General features: G+C 36.4%; 1 pseudogene; it reads right to left on the bottom strand.

The window, feature by feature from the left end:
• Positions 1 to 9,460: 9,460 nt before the first annotated feature.
• LOC145671625 (NADH-ubiquinone oxidoreductase chain 5-like) lies at positions 9,461 to 16,647 on the bottom strand (annotated as a pseudogene).
• Between the last annotated feature and the right edge of the window lie 564 nt (positions 16,648 to 17,211).

Genomic DNA, 17,211 nt, shown 5'->3' with positions numbered 1-17,211 from the left:
TTATATGCATGTAAGCATGTTATATATTAATAGTGATGATTAGTGCTTCCAGATTCACAACTCTAATGCCTTAAAATTATTTAGTAAATCATTCGTTTATATATAATGGATATATCAAAATTTGGTGGTAATTCTTATTTGAAACTGGATATGATTGTCCTCATCTACCATCAATTAAATTAAATCTTTGTTTTACGTCCTACGATTATGCTGGCTAGGCTAAAGGAGACGGTCCTTATCTAACAATTGGAAAGATGAACATAATGTAGCTATGGTGGGGATTAGGTGTAAAATCATTGAAAAATTACATATTTCAGTAGCGTACACAAAATTTTAACAAAAGGGGTTCAGATACTCAAACTCATATTCTTTCAGTACAAACATGACTGAACTTTACTTTTTCAGAATATCTTTCTCAATGTGGAATTAAAACCAGAAAATCCCCCTTGCGTACGCCTCTGACAGATTTACCTGTACTTCGTAACATACGCTCCAATTCGCCTCTACGGGCACCGAGAAGTAGACTCGTTTTCGAATGTTTTGCGACAGATTGCATTGATGCAACTTTCGGTTAGCTCAGTAACTTTGTCTTCGTTATGTCAAGATTAATATTGAATTACTTTTCGCGACAGATGGTGTAACCTTGGGCTTAGCTATGTAGCATGTCTTTGTTCTGTCAAATTTGATGTAAATTTATATTCAGGGTTGCCACACTCGAGACTCGCGATGATGCCAAACACGGGTCTGAATTATGCTAGATTTTTGTAAATTATGCCAGATTTTCAAATTATCTTTCCTAACTAATTTTAAAGATCCGCCCCCTACTTATCTTCATTATTTTAATGAAGTGTTTCAACTGTATTTATGTACCAAGCTAATATGACGCTGTCTAATGAAATAATAATGAAATAATGAAGGAATGATGAAATAAATTGGTAAATGACACATTATAGGGGAGGAAGGTCGAATTTATGTTTTATGAATGGATAACATTTTAAGAAATATATACACAACATGCCGCTTCCGACACAGGCCTGAAGCATTTCTTTTAGTGTATTACTAGCTGTCCACTGACGCTCATATCCCTCCCCTCTCAACTTGTAAATTGAAAGGGACAGAAACATCCCAGATATCCAAACATTCAGGTTTCAGTTGACAGTAATAAAACTATGGTTAAGTAAATATGTTTTGTAGTCACGTTTTGCTATTTTTGAACATTCCTCTGAATTCAACAATAAATTACAACCGCGGAAATACTGACTGGTCTCATTGTTCCAACCATCGCTTCAACTAAGAAAAATAATTGCCTACGGTCCATGAACCATCTAAATTTTCGTTCTTTTTCTGTTCATCGGAGGGAAGAATGAAATTATGCCAGATTTGGCCAAGATGCTAAAGTCAAGATGCTAGATGCTAAATGCATGTGAATTATGCTAGATCTAGCACCAAGATGCTAAATATGGCTTCACTGTTTATATTACTTATCGTCTCTGCGACAGATGACATTGATTACAAAGTGGATCAACTTTTCACGATAGATGTTGTTAATGCCGCTGTGGTTTATCTGTCTGGCGTCTTATGCTATTCGAGGAATTTTCTTTGAAAATTAAATTGAGTGTGCATCAAGTTGTGCAGTTTACAATTCTGAGGTGTTTTTGTTTAAGATTAAGCGGGTATAGGGCCAGACATAGTTTTATTGAGTGTGAACTTGGCTATTGTCTCAGACAATTGTTGATCTATTTCATAGAATGCTAGAGAGTTAGGAAGTGCCCCTCAGTAGGTGAGAAGAATACTAGCTACAATGGGTTGTAGCTGGAGCAGACTTTTTAAAGTTGACCATTATATAATAATGTAAACGTATTTACGCAATGCATCGTGAGGAGAAGCAAATATCCACAATATAAACCCTCTGCCAAAGTCCTCATAGCGTTTTCTCTAAGTTACGATTAAAACTTGACGACTGGTGAAATTATGAGTGTGGCTACTATACTTTGCTACAGCCAGTTAATCAAACATGATTTAAAATTTAAAAAGAAAGAAATCGTTAAAGAATCATTTAAGACAGCACCAGGGTTGCCACACTCGAGACTCGCGATGATGCCAAACACGGGTCTGAATTATGCTAGATTTTAGTAAATTATGCCAGATTTTCAAATTATCTTTCCTAATTAATTTTAAAGCCCCGCCCCTACTTATCTTCATTATTTTAACGAAGTGTTTTAACTGTATTCATATACAAAGCTAATATGACACTGTCAGTAATGATGGTAAATGGCACGTTAGAGGGGAGGATGGTCGAATTTATATTTTATGAATGGATGACATTTTAAGAAAAATATACACAACATGCCGCTTCCGACACAGCCCTGAAGCATTTCTTTTAGTGTATCACTAGCTGTCCCCTGATGCTCATATCCCTCCCTCTCTCAAGCTGTAAATTGAAAGGGACAGAAATATCCCAGATAGCCACACATTCATGTTTCAGTTGACAGTAATAAAACTATGGGTAAGTAAATATGTTTTTCAGGGTCACATTTTGCTATTTTTGAACATTTCTCTGAATTCAACAATAAATTACAACTGTGGAAATACTGACTGGCTTTCGTTGCTCCAACCATTGCTTCAACTAAAAAGAATAATTCCCGACGGTCCTTGAACCATCTATATTTTCGCTCTTTTTCTGTTCTCCAGAGGGAAGAATGAAATTATGCTAGATTTGGCCAAGATGCTAAAGTCAAGATGCTAGGTGCTAAATACATGTGAATTATGCTAGATCTAGCACCAAGATGCTAGATATGGCTTCACTGGACAGCACTTTAATTGGCTTTCTAGCTTTAGTTGTAAAAATACCAATGAATTCCCATATTTCTAACATGGTTATGTTCCAATGTGGATCAATAGAATTTGAGGAAGTTGAGAGAAAATAAGTTGAAACTCGTGAGAAACATTGAAAAGTATATTTAAAGAAGTATAATTTATACAAGGAAGTATACTTTAGTTATATTTAAGGAATAGCACAGCGAGAGGACGACGATTAACACAGCATTCAGTTAGTAGAGCATGGACAATTGAACTGGAAACATACCATATGCCCAAGTGTCAATATGCCTCGTCAGCATAGGAGGGCTCGATGTAGCCTATTAGCCTAATATACTGTGTTCAATGGAGTCCTAGGTTTTCCTACAAAAAAGGAAGACCATGGGAAGTTTGTGCACGTGCAAAGCACGCCGCCAAAACAGTGATACACGTGTGGAAACAGAAGATAATCATACGCAGGAACGATTGGGACGTGGACACATCACTGGATAACAGACATATTTTTCAGATGGCTATGACAGCGAACACCGTCGTCCACAGCATCAGCTAGACGGTAAAGGATAATGGATGTAGAACTGTTTGAGTTGACTGTTTGGCAGAGTCTGGAAATATTATACTGGGCCACGCATGGCTTTACTTGACTTTCATTGACCCAGAACCACAAACGTCTCAGGCTACAGTGGGCATGTGAATGCCGTTGCTTACCATGTTGAGCGACCCAGACGAGTCGTACTGTGACGGCTACCTAGTTTTAGACCCTGTCATTATGAGTGTAATCTGCTAGCGTATTGTCGAGTACCATGGCAGCCAAAAGACAAGCATAACGGTTTGAGGCGACAGCATTGGGTGCAACACACGACCTCAGCTACTACCAATTCAGAGCAACCTCACGAGTGGCCAATAAATCGGAAAAGTTCCTTCACACAACACGGATGCTATTTTAACAGGATAATGCCCAACCACATATATCCCAGAATGTAGACGTCTTCTTAAAGGAATGACACATACGCTGCTTCCCTGATCTGTATGTCGCTTGATATGTCACTCATCGCACATAAGTATGATATTGTTGGTCGGTAACTTGGTCATCAGAGATCTTTAACAGACAGTGTCGATACCTTGTTGACACGAACCTTAGCTAAGATTACCTAACTCAGAGAATCCGTGAACTTTTCAATTTCTGTCAAGGAACATACATATTTTGCTTTATAGTAACCTTAACTTCAGCTGCGTGGCAGGCGATTCTTGGGGGATACATTCAACGCCTATTTGATTGGTAGACGTACGGTACTCTTGACGAATCAGAATGCAAGGTAGAGGGTTGTTCAGTTCTGTAGTTGTACTTATTTCTGCATAGTCATGTAATGAATTTGTTACATAAATTTCACTCCACTCCCACAAGTCTTCCTTGGCGTGCAATTTTTGCATATAGTGGTGCATTTGTTGTACACAGTCTATGAGGGACGTCATTTTCGAGTTTTGATAAATACATGTTTTTAATCAAGAAATACTAATAACCTAATAAATAAAACGTGACATTCTTATTTCGGTAGAGGATCTCGTACCCCCCTCCCAGAAACAAAATCTGAAACGACGCCACAGTTGTCTATAGTTACATAAGGGAAACAGCAGAAATGGGCACGATAACTTTCATCTATTTCTTTTGATCCATTTAGAATAATCAACACTGAAATAGAGAGCGATGGATAAGCACTAAACATATTGAACATATATATGTTTTCTGTTTCTTTAAAACTTATGAGAAGTAATGCTTTCAGGATTTGCCCTTTATCATTGGTCAACGGTGTGCAAGACAATACCGTAAATGAGAGTTGAGTGATACACTTTTAAATTTTAAAATAGTCATATTCATGCCTCATTTAATTATATTCTAGAACTTTTTGTACACCTTCAATTGATCTTAGAGTAATATATCATAATCACTGGTCAAATATATGTTTTACATATATTATATTTTGCAAATAATATGGAGAAAAGTTTGAGTGTCACTTTATTTTACCAAAAGAGATGAAGTGATACACAGATTTATTTATACGGTATGTTTCATCAATATAGCAAATAGAGTCATGTAAAACAAACCAGGTTAGAAAATGCTTAAATGATACAGAGTGACTTAGTTTATACCGGAAGTATTACATAATATACATATATATAATTATCAATGTGAGAAAATGTCTTTTGAAAAAGTACAACTTACAAAAATTAATATGGCGCTGGACCAACTTTCCGCCTCATAACAGTATGGATGGAAGGAATGGAGTGGAACGAGGACTGGAGTCATAAAGATCGTGATAGGTAACAAGTGGAATTTTATACCATGTTGCGTTCAGTACATCACTCAGTTCCCTGACAAAGGATGGAGGCGGAAATCTACACGGGATTTGTGTTTCCGAAACAAATCACAGATGTTCAATTATGTACAGATCTGGGAATTGGGAGGGCCAGGGAAGATGTTTCAACTTTATCCCAATGTTCTTCAACTGTATGAATGGGGGCATTATCATCCTATCATTACTTGGAAACAACTTCTAAAGCATAGGATACACATGATCTCCTAAAATAGCGACATAATCACAGACAATGAGGCGACTGATAAGCATTAGCACAGGGCTCAATGTAAACCAGGATATTGTGGCCTACAGCATCACAGAGCCTCCGCCATTTCAAGACTGGGCAAAGATGCTGCGAATTGTAACCTTGCACCAGACATAAACGCGGCCCATGGTTTTAAATAAGACGAACGACGATTCCATGATCATATTACACATTTTAATCTGCGATTTATGTTGCGTGTCTAAATGGTCCATGCTGCATGTTCACTGCATCGTTGGCGTCGTCCTGAATGTTTTTTTTCCTTATCAGTGCTTTCGCACGTACAACCGTCTCCGTATGTGCATGTAAAGGGACCCATAGACGATCCACGGTTTGTGCGAACATCATGTTTGTGCAAACACTGTGTTTGCGCAAACACTCGACCATACACGATTCAACTATTTGCACAAACTTCAGTTCAATTTTGAGTTTGATCGCATAAACATATCCACTGAAGCAGCTTGTTTAGCGATAGTAATTGCTTGTGCTATGGAAGGGGAAAGACTCGGGAAACCAAAAAGGAAAAAGAGGGTGCGGATGAAAGGGTGGTTCAAGAAACTATAAGTTCGACTATGGACTTATTTACGAATGGATTCAACTAAGGAGTGAGATTTAAGTTAAGAGAACTTTGAATTTTTGTAATAACTTTTTTATTCCTTGAGAAATCACAACATATCTTAATATAATAAACAAATGATATCTGAAAAAAGAAATAGTTTACTATTGATGCTGTAGACACCTTTGCGGCCAGTTTCTCGAAGCTAGAACTGGAACTTCCGGAAAAGCGCTTGTCCACTACTTTTGGTCAATTCTTTTGATATTTCCGACCACTTTTTATTTGCATATCTTTCACATTCTTGATGGAAATATGCATTTTAGCCATTTCGGTTTAACTAAAGCCCAAAAAATATTCAATGGGTCTAACCAAAGGAACTTTTGGCGCGTTCTCGTTTTTGCCGCCAGTCTATACCAGCGTTAATAATCGCGTCGCGCACTTTTTTCACATAATGCAAGGATGGTATATCCTGCCAAAACCCAATGTTATGTGCGGTGAATTCTTTCGTATCCATGGAATCAGAGCCTTTTCAATGTACTCTAAATAGCAGTCACCATTGATTGTCCCACTTCGAACAACAACACGTTCGCCAGTTCCAAAACTTTTTCTCATACCTGTCTTCAGGTTTTACGGACTTACTAGGATTAACCTGACGTTTATCAATGTGTACATACTTGGAAACAGGTGCGAACGCTAAGTTTTGGTAACAGTAAGTTTCATCATCCATGATCTCAATCTTGTTAACGAACTTTTTGTCGGAGAGTTTGGCGCAGTTGGTCTTAGTGCGCTTCTTCTGTTCGTCTGTGTAAAATGGTGCACTTTTACATGTTTTAACCTTGAATCCGTATTCTTTCTTGATTTTCCTTACACTGAATTCAGAAATTTTATACTTTCGTCTTAAAAGACGGTTTGACAAGTTAGGGTTTTTCAATAGTTCTCGTCTAATCGCAATTTTCACTTTTTGTGTACATTTTGAAATTAGGCAACCAGATTTCTTTTTTGATGCTCCACCAGTCTCCACATAATTTTCAATATTCTATACACTGTACTATAAGGATATTCACACTTAAAATGGTTTAAAGCAACCGTAAAGTCACGTGAGCAGTGGTTCTCGTAGAATTGGATAAGCCGTTCGCGGACAGCCTTGGCCTGTTCGGCTGTCACATGCTTCCCGTTCATGTTCACGCGCTTGTACTTCGCGAACACTCGTGAGATACTCTGACGAGCAAAGTGTGAAACCTTCAATGAGATCGAGTGAGCTGTTTTCGTTTTATGCATGCTTTTTGCCAGTAATCTTAACTTAAATCGCATTCCTTATATTTGGTGAAATATTGGAAATGGTTACGCCTCTTATTAAAAAAACAGGATACAAATATGAAAGATGCGATATCTCCCGATCAGTGGTTGTTCGCCACTTTGCGTTATCTTGTGTGCGGAAATACGTACGAGGACTTAAATTTGAAACAGCCATTGCACCCCAGACGCTTGGATAAATTATTATAGAAACATGTAAGACCGCAATTTTCAGATTCCTGTTTATATAATCTTTACTCTTTACCTTCCACAGTTCAGGTAAATTTCGATAAAGTTCAATAAATTCTCTACACAATTCTTGAATCCTATTCATTGACGCCACAATGCAAGAAATAAGCGTTTGTATACTAGGCCTCCTACTCGGAAATAAATCTCGTGTTTGCACAAACATGCCCATACACCAGCGTTTCCCAACCGGTGTGCCGCGGCACACTGGTGTGCTGTGAATGGGCTGCTGGTGTGCCGCGAGGAATCGAAACAAAATTATTAATTTTATAGCAATAAAATTGCAAAACGTAGGGAGAAAAGTATACTTGTATTTCACTTTACTATAAACCTCTACTATGAATCTAAAATTTTAAGTTTCATACAGTGTTACTGTTCTGTACATTTCTAATGTTGAAAAAAGTATTGTCATTGTTATGACCATTATTGCTTCTTTATTTCTGCAGACTATTTCGCAACTTGAAAAGTTAAAACATCATTCAATCCTTTCGACAAATTACCTACATTTGTGTTTTAAAAGTAAAAGAGATTTGTTTGTTCGTTCGTTATTTAGTGATCTTCCTTCTTAGTAAAAAGTTGGATACAGTTTTTAAAAAGAAAGCTTATTTTTAGAAACCTAAGTCCAATATTTCATTGCAATTGTTTTCTATTTTTAAATTAGAATGAAAAATAAGCATAATGATTTACCAAGGGGGAAAAAACAGTGAAAGAGCTTTCTTCTCTGTGAGGAGATCAATAACTACAGAAAAAATACCACTGTGTTTTATATTTACAAATATCATCTATAAGTGTGCCGCGAGAATCCAAGTAACACCCGTAGTGTGCCGCAAGTTGAAAAAGGTTGGGAAACGCTCCCATACACGGTCCATGTGATTGCCCAAACAGCATGTTCGTGTAAACAATTTTCGAACGAGTTCGATATGGAAAATGTTTGCACAAACAGTTCATACAGAAGCATACACGGTCAAACTGTTTGCACAAACAGCCTTGTTTGCACAAATCGTGGACCGTGTATGGGCCCTATAATGCGGCTCGCGGCGGACAGTGATTATCACCATGAACACCCCGGCGAACTGGTTCCTTCTAACAATGAAGATAGCCTAGGCAAATTAGCTTTATCAGTGGAACAAATTCGGAACAAGCTGATTTTCGGTACACACGTTCAGAATAGCATTAAAAACAATACTGGAGAGTTCAATTGATGTTAATGGTGGGAAACCTGGTAATCGCCGTCATCTTGAAAAAAACTATTTACGGACATTTTTTTTCTTCACATTTTTTTTTTTGTGCTAAAACTATGCAAGATACGCAAAAATGTTATTGGGTCTTTCTTGTAGAGCATTAAATTTCCAATAAATTGAAGAAAATTGCAATTATCAAAAGCAGAGGTTTTCAAATGGTGGTCCGCAGACCCGTAGATATCAGTGGATATTCACTACAGGACACGCAATTAATAGTTGGGAAAAGGGTTTTATCTTAAACCAACGTTCATCAAACATTATAATATCATTTTTAAAATTTCTAACCGTACTTTGTCTTAACATATTTAATTGGTGACAGGACACATTGTATTTTTTTGGATTGGGATTTCAATCACGATTTTTAGGATTTAGGTTTCTTGGGGTCTCGTTCATGATGGTGATAAATAAAGTCCTCCAAAAGGTGTTGGGAACCATTGCTCTAAAACAACCGTTTTCCATTTTCCTTTTTCGAGACCATTTTCCCTTTCTTTGCTTTTTTCTTGCCTTTGATTTTTTTATTTGATATTTTTATATAATCTTAAAAAACATCTTTACTAAGGGAATGTTATGTTATATATTTATTCAATCTTTAAAATTGTGAGATAAATTAAAAAGAAACTAAAAATAGTTTGCTTACCTTTCTTAATGAGTTGTCAGGATCGAACTGAGGAATGCTAATTTCATGTAACTTTCCTTAACCGAATTCCATTATATCTTTATCTGAATGTCCTGGCTGTTCGCAGTCCTCTCTTGTTATCAATATTTCATCAGCCATTCTGTCTATGACTTTCGAAATGCTGCTACCAAAAGTGCACAACCCTACATTTTCAGATTCTCTTTTATTTTTATCTTCATCAACAAATAGTTGTTCTTCAACTTCACCCGTTATTTCTTCTTCAGTTGACATAGTAGGTGGCAAGTTGTGGCATCGCAATCCTCTAGAATGAAAACATAGAATAAAATATCGAAGACCTACATTTATGCATCTGCAACCCAAATGGCAATCCTTTTGACATTTACATGCTATTATTTATAGCTTCAAAAGGTTTTTGGGAGCGGATGGTTTAAGCGTGGTGACTGGAACCAAAGAAATTCCATCTCATTTCTGCCAACCCCATTTTTCTGCTGGTAACACATTACTTTCCATAGTTACACTTGATGAAACACTGAATAGGTGTTGTTGGGTAGCCTCTGTTGTTGGGGGAAGACTAGCCAAGTTAACTTCAGTTTTGGCTTTAGAAACGAGTTGGCAGAAGTTAGTGTATCTAAAGGTATTTAAAGAAGTCTCTGTCTCTGTAGCTCCGTGGAATCGAAGAAAGTTTTCTCTTTCAGCCAGTATTATCGATGCTTGTGCTGATGGATCATTAAAAACTGAAACTGCATTTTGAAGTTCAGGGTTAATTCCCAGAAATTAGATTTTCTTCTTTCCTTGCATGAACAAAGATAATGTGGTGTTATAGCCAGTTACTACATGTAAAAACAGAAATTGATCTTTGATATTTTTAAAGCAGTGTTGCACATCAATAGAAGAATTATCAGAAACTTTGCCTCATCCTGGCTTCAAAAGGTAGATAGGTATCTCATCGGGTGTAAATGATGTCAGCAGAATCAGTAGGTCAACATCTTCTCTTATTACAACTACAGGCTTATTATTGACGCTGGTAGCCAGTTTGCTAGCCGTTTGCACGATGAGCCTGTCTGCATCATCATTTACTTGAATAACAGTAATTCCTCTGTTTTGGAGTTCTTTTGTGAGTTGCTCAATAAAACGAGATTTATTCGCCAGATTTGACAAAAACTTACTTTGTTCAATCATTGAATTCATATTTACTTCAAAAACTATGCCACGGCAAATTATTTTCGAGGATCGTCTCTGTCTTTCGACATTTTTTGTTAGTGCTGAGCTGGATCATAACCATTAAACACTACTACTAAGCTATAGCCAAAGTTTTTGATCACATAAGTGCTGCATGTTTTGTATATATTTTCATATGTGGTTTGAGTAGGCCAAACCACTTTGTGCAGCAGATGACCTTCATCAATTACATATTGACAGTTTTCCAGAGGTAAATCCTCAGTTGGTTTGAAAAGAGAGTAGAGAGAAGATTTGTGGGTCTCTCATTCCACCTTCATCAAACAATGATAATGGTACTGGTACCAACTCATACTGAAAGAAGGATGACAATTCATTTTTATCCTTTACTGTTCTTACTACTCGTTAGTACAGTAGTCAGGGGTGTAGCAGGATTATCTAGGAGGGCCCCGTCGCTTTTGAAAGGAGATCAGCTACAATGTACGAGGGCTATCCAGAAAGTAGATTACGTTTTCGTCTGTGTCCGCTAAAGGCGGGGCTAGCGCGGCCATCTTGGGGTCAGAGCGTTGCGCAGCTCAGTCGGCATCTAGCCGTGCTAGTGAGAGGTTCGTGCTGTGCTCCGTTAAGATACTGTGACGGTTTGAAATGTCTGCGTTAATTGAAAATCTCGCGAGCTGCGAGGTGCGTGCAGTAATAAGGTTTCTGACAGCAAAAAACTGTAAACCGATAGAAATCTATCGGCAGCTGTGTGAAGTGTATGGGGACAACATTATCACTGAAGGTGGAGTGCGACAGTGGGTCATAAGATTTAAAAATGGCCGAACCAATGTTCACGACGAAGATCGAAGTGGGAGACCCAGCAAAGTGACTGCCGAACTTGTCGAAAAAGTCGATGTTAAAGTCCGTGAAAATCGAAAGTTCACAATAACGGAACTTTCTTTGAGTTTTCCACAAATTTCGCGAAGTTTGTTGCACGAAATCATCAGCGAAAAGCTTGGTTACCACAAGTTTTGTGCAAGATGGATTCCAAAAATCTTGACAGAGGACCACAAAAATCAGCGAATGGCTGCAGCGTTGCACTTTTTGGACGCCTACAATAAGGATGGTGACTCTTTACTCGATCGCATCGTTACTGGTGACGAAACATGGGTGAAACACGTGAACTGTGAAACGAAATTGCAATCAATGCAGTGGGGGCACACAGGTTCTCCCCAAAAACCCAAGAAATGCATGCAAACAATGTCGGCAAGGAAGATGATGGCGACTGTTTTTGGGACAGAAAAGGTGTGATTTTGGTGGACTTCCTGGAAAGAGGCACTACAATAAACGCTCAAAGGTATTGCCAAACTCTGCAAAACCTCAGAAGAGCAATTCAAAACAAGCGCAGAGGAATGTTGAGCTCTAAGATCTTGTTGATTCACGACAACGCCCGGCCCCACACGGCAAATGTCACGCTTGAAGTTCTTGAATCTTTTCAGTGGGAGTTGTTTCCTCATCCGCCGTACAGTCCCGACCTGGCACCGAGCGACTTCCACCTATTCCCAGCAATGAAGAAGTGGCTGGCTATGCAGCGTTTTGATGACGACGAACAGCTGCAAGAAGAGGTAACGAAGTGGTTGAAGTCGCAGGCGGCCGAATTTTTCGACGAAGGAATTTCCAAGCTCGTACATCGCTACGATAAATGCCTTAATTTGAATGGTGACTATGTCGAAAAGTAGTATTTGTGTGTGGCTTTCATCTGTATATAATAAAATTTGTTTCCTATACTTTGTTGATTTTTTATTCCAAAACGTAATCTACTTTCTGGATAGCCCTCGTACAAACCCAAAAAACGTTACAGCTAATGATTTTGAGACCTGAAAAAAAGAAACGGAAAATTTTGCTTTCCGTCCGGTAAACTAAAAACAGTTTTGTAGCTTTCTTTTCTTTTTCTCCATAAATATTATGTTCCAGGTAGTTTTTATTGTGCTCAACCAAGAACTACTGTCCGGGACTAAACGTTATACCTTTGTGCATAACTATTTGAATTTAAGCCCTTATACATTGAACCTGTCTACATAAGACTGATTTTCTTTGACATTTCACTTAATTTCTTTACGATTTCCTGACAAAAATATTTATTTATTATTCGTGGCTAAAAAAACACGATAATTATTTTATTAATATCTATATCTCACTTCCTGTTTTACATCAACTAGAAAATAATGAAATCCAAACTTAAGAACTGAATAAAAACGTTGTTTTTCACCAAATTTTCCATATGATAAAAACGTTTTTAAAAAGACACTAGTTACAACTTATAAAAAATGTACTTACAAATCAGTTTAGTACTATTGTTTTATGGCAGTATTTGCAGTATCTTGTTAAAACGTTTGTCTTCAAACTGTTAAATATAAATCACAGTAAATTGTGTAATCTGCTGTCATAAGAAAAGTATTTTTCAAAGTCCATTTGTTTATTATGCAGTTTATGTTGACACAAATCTAAAAAAGACTTACACACACACAAATTATAAATGGTCTGGAATAATATAGTTCCATTGTCTAAAACTTTTCCATCCAATTTGGATGTAATTGAAACTGAAATACAAGAAGTTCACAGTTTTTTTTTTAAACCACTTGGGTTAAAGCAGCTACAACTTCTGTTTTTCACAGAACCGTTATAAAAACTTGTCAGGAGAGATATTTTGCAATATGTCACTCTACAAATACAAGCAAAGTTAAATTCGGTAAATAATTTACCATAAATTATATGTAAATTTTGTTATTTCTAAATGACTGAAGCGAGGAATCTTACAATGATGTTTTGAAAACTGGTCATTTGAGGGGTCTAGGAAATCATTTGGGGAGCCTGGCCTCGACGGCCCAACATGGCTACACCCCTGAGTACAGTTGATGTTGTTGGTAGTACAGTATAATTTATCTTGGTGTGTCTATTTACAACAGAATGGCAAAACTCTTGAGTTATGCTTGTAGGTGACATCATGGAAATTCTTCCCAGAACTTTTCTTAGCAAGATATGTTCCGATTTTTTCACTGTTATAGCAGTTAATGCTATCGTTAACAACTCCTGTTGCTAAGGACATGATGTTGTGATTTCGGAAATCAAAAAGCTGGTGATCTTGTGGTCATTTTTCAAACATTTCAATATCTCTCATGTCACGCTAGGTGCGGAAGTGTCTTGGTTTCCTCCAACATATGAGTAACAAACATTTCAAGTTGAGAATAAACTTCAATACACGCTGGCATTTCTAAAACCCATTTGGATAACGTTGATGAGGACACTCCCTTCCCTTGAGCCAGGCCTCCAGAAGTCTTCATGGATCGCATCAGCGTCTGTTCAATTGTGATGTCAGTCCATGTTCCTGCCCATGCTCTTCCAGTTCTCCGTACGGTGAAGTACCCTTCTTCCACAAAATCTTCATACTCTTGGGTAGTAAGTCCACTTGTAAGCTCAAGCATTGCTTGCAAATATAATATAAATCTCTTTTCCCAACTATAAATTGCGTGTCCTGTAGTGAATTCCACTGACCTTTAAGGATCCGCGGACCACCTGTTGGAAACCACTGCTTTAGAGAATTGCAGGGTCCGCGGACCACCTGTTGGAAACCATTGCTTAAGAGAATTGCAATTTTCTTCAATGTATTGGAAATTTAATGCTTTACAAGAAAGGTTCACTAACATTTTTACGTGTCTTGCATATAGTTTTAGCACAAGAAACAAAATTGTGAAGGAAAAATGGCCAAAAATAGTTTTTTCAAGATGGCGGCGATTTCCCAGGTTTCCCACCATTGACATCAATTGAACTCTCCAGTGTTGTTTCTAATGCTACTCTGTACGTGTGTACCAAAAATCAGCTTGTTCACAATTTGTTCCATTGATCGCTCCATTTTTAGTTTAACTTGCCTAGACTTACAGAGTGGTTTTATCACTCAAGATGTATGGCGATGGAAACCAGATCGTGTATCACATCATCCCAAAAAGTTAGCAAAATTATGTCACAGACTAGCATTTTACACAAATTGACCTAATCACTAATAGAATGAATATTAGTACCGCCAAAGCCCCTGCCCGTTAAATAAAATCTTAAATGTATTGAATAGCATACAGTTAGGCCCGTAGAAAAAAAATAATAAGAAAAAGGTAACTACGTTAATTAAAGACAAAGAAGAAACTTCCAAAATTAAGTCCTTAGAATAAAACCCAGCTAAAACGGTATACCACACAAAGCCAAGTTAGCTACATTTAAACAAGACAAAGTAAGGGGCATCTGATTTACAAGTGCTCCTATTCTACGAATATCTTGTGTATCTCCCACACCATGAATAATTGCTCCTGCACATAAAAAAAGTAATGCCTTAAATAAAGCATGTGTCAATAAATGAAAAAAAGCTAATACGGGAAACCCTATAGACAAAATTATTATTATAAGACCAAGCTGACTTAAAGTAGATAAAGCAATAATCTTCTTTAAATCATATTCATAGTTAGCACCAATACCAGCTATAAATATTGTCAATCCTGACAATAAAAGCAATACGTCTCCCATATAAACACTCAATAAAACATCTCTAAAACGAATTAGTAAGTAAACTCCAGCAGTCACAAGTGTAGAAGAGTGAACTAATGCTGATACTGGTGTAGGAGCAGCCATTGCCGCCGGCAGTCATGCAGAAAAAGGAATTTGTGCACTTTTCGTTATTGCCGCCAAAATAATCAAACTAGAAATAATTACTATCTCATTATTATTTAAAACTCTATGCAAATAAAAGACATAATTTCAACTTCCATAATTCAATATTCAAGCAATAGCCAATAAAATTGCTACGTCTCCAATACGATTAGAAAGGGCGGTTAACATACCAGCATTATAAGACCGCACATTTTCATAATAAATAACTAAACAATATGATACTAACCCTAACCCATCCCACCCAAGGAGGATTCTAATTAAATTAGGAGAAATAATCAGTAAAACTATAGAAAGAACAAATATTAATACAAGTATAATAAACCGATTAAGATATCGCTCAGACCCTATATATTGTTCACTGTAATAAATTACCATTCTAGAAATATAAAGTACAAATCTTATAAATATAAATGATATTCAATCAAATAGAAGAGTTATAATAATTTTATTTCTATTAAAAGAAATAACTTCTCACTCAATAAATACGCTATATCTATTAACTAAAAAACTCAAGCCTATTATGAATAAAAAAACACTTATTCTATTTAAAAAGGCAAATCTAGTTACACAAATTGAAAAAGGTCAAACCATGGCTTAAGGGCAATAAACCTTCTTTAGTTCCACAAACTAAAATTTTATTCTAAACTACTCAAGCAACTACAATCATAAGAATCTCGGCCCCACAAAAAAGATCAATAAGTTTAAAGGTAATCAGTGTAATATTAACAGCAAATATTCTCGCACACTTCCCCCTCAACAAGAATATAAATTAGAATAAGGCATTTCATGTTGAGTATATGAATATAAATATAATCTGTAAGCAGCTCTAAAAAAAGAAAGCAAAGCTAAGCCTAATATGCTCAACCAAGATCAACCAACAATTCTATTTAACAGACTAATTTCTCCTGATAAATTTAATGTTGGTGGTGCAGCTATATTAGCAATTCTTAGTAAAAATCATCACAACCCTAAACTCGGCATAAAAGATAATATTCCTCGATTAATTAACAGTCTTCGACTTCCTAAACGTTCATAAGAAATATTTGCAAGACAAAATAATCCTGAAGAACACAGACCGTGGGCAATTATAAGTGTAAGAGCCCCTCTAAATCCCCATAATCCCATCGTTAGTAGGCCCATTAACACTAAACCTATGTGAGCAACAGAAGAGTAAGCAATTAAAGACTTTACATCAACTTGTCGTAAACATACTAATCTAACCGATCAAATCCCTACAACTCTAATACCAAATCAAATTAAATTTATATTTACAGCTACATTTTCTATAAAATATATAATACGTAATAGTCCATACCCTCCTAGCTTCAATAAAACTCCTGCCAAAATTATTGAACCACTTACAGGTGCTTCAACATGTGCCTTAGGTAACCAAAGATGAATTAGAAATATAGGCATTTTAATTAAAAAAGCAACAACTAAAGCAAAATATCATATATAATACGTAATTCCTAAATCTATTACACTTCTCATATTCACCATCAATAAGCTCCCCTTAATATATTCCAAATAAAAAATACCAATCAAAAGGGGTAGTGAAGCAAACAAGGTATAAAACAACAAATATATTCCTGCCTGCACTCGTTCAGGCTGATAACCTCAGCCCAAAATTAAAAACAATGTAGGAATTAATGACCCCTCAAAAAAAAAAAAAAATAAAATAAAAATAAAAATAAAAAATAAAAAAAAAAATAAAATAAAATATAAATAATCTAGAAGAAAATCTCAAGTAAAGTAAAACAAGTAATAATAAAACTAAACTAATAAAACTCGTACTATAAAATGAACTTCTCAGCACCCCTTCTCTAGCCATAATTATAAGAATAACAATTCAAATACTTAATAAAATCAATGAATATCTCAAATTATCTCTCCACAAATAATAACCTACCTCCCAGGGAACCAGCCCTATACTATTTCTT

Source organism: Thermobia domestica, chromosome 15 (genome assembly GCF_964235325.1).
Source record: "Thermobia domestica chromosome 15, izTheDome1.hap1.1, whole genome shotgun sequence".
In the NCBI taxonomy this organism is placed as follows: domain Eukaryota; kingdom Metazoa; phylum Arthropoda; class Insecta; order Zygentoma; family Lepismatidae; genus Thermobia; species Thermobia domestica.
Note: the sequence above shows the minus strand (reverse complement) of the source record. Positions and strands in the feature narration are given on the sequence as shown.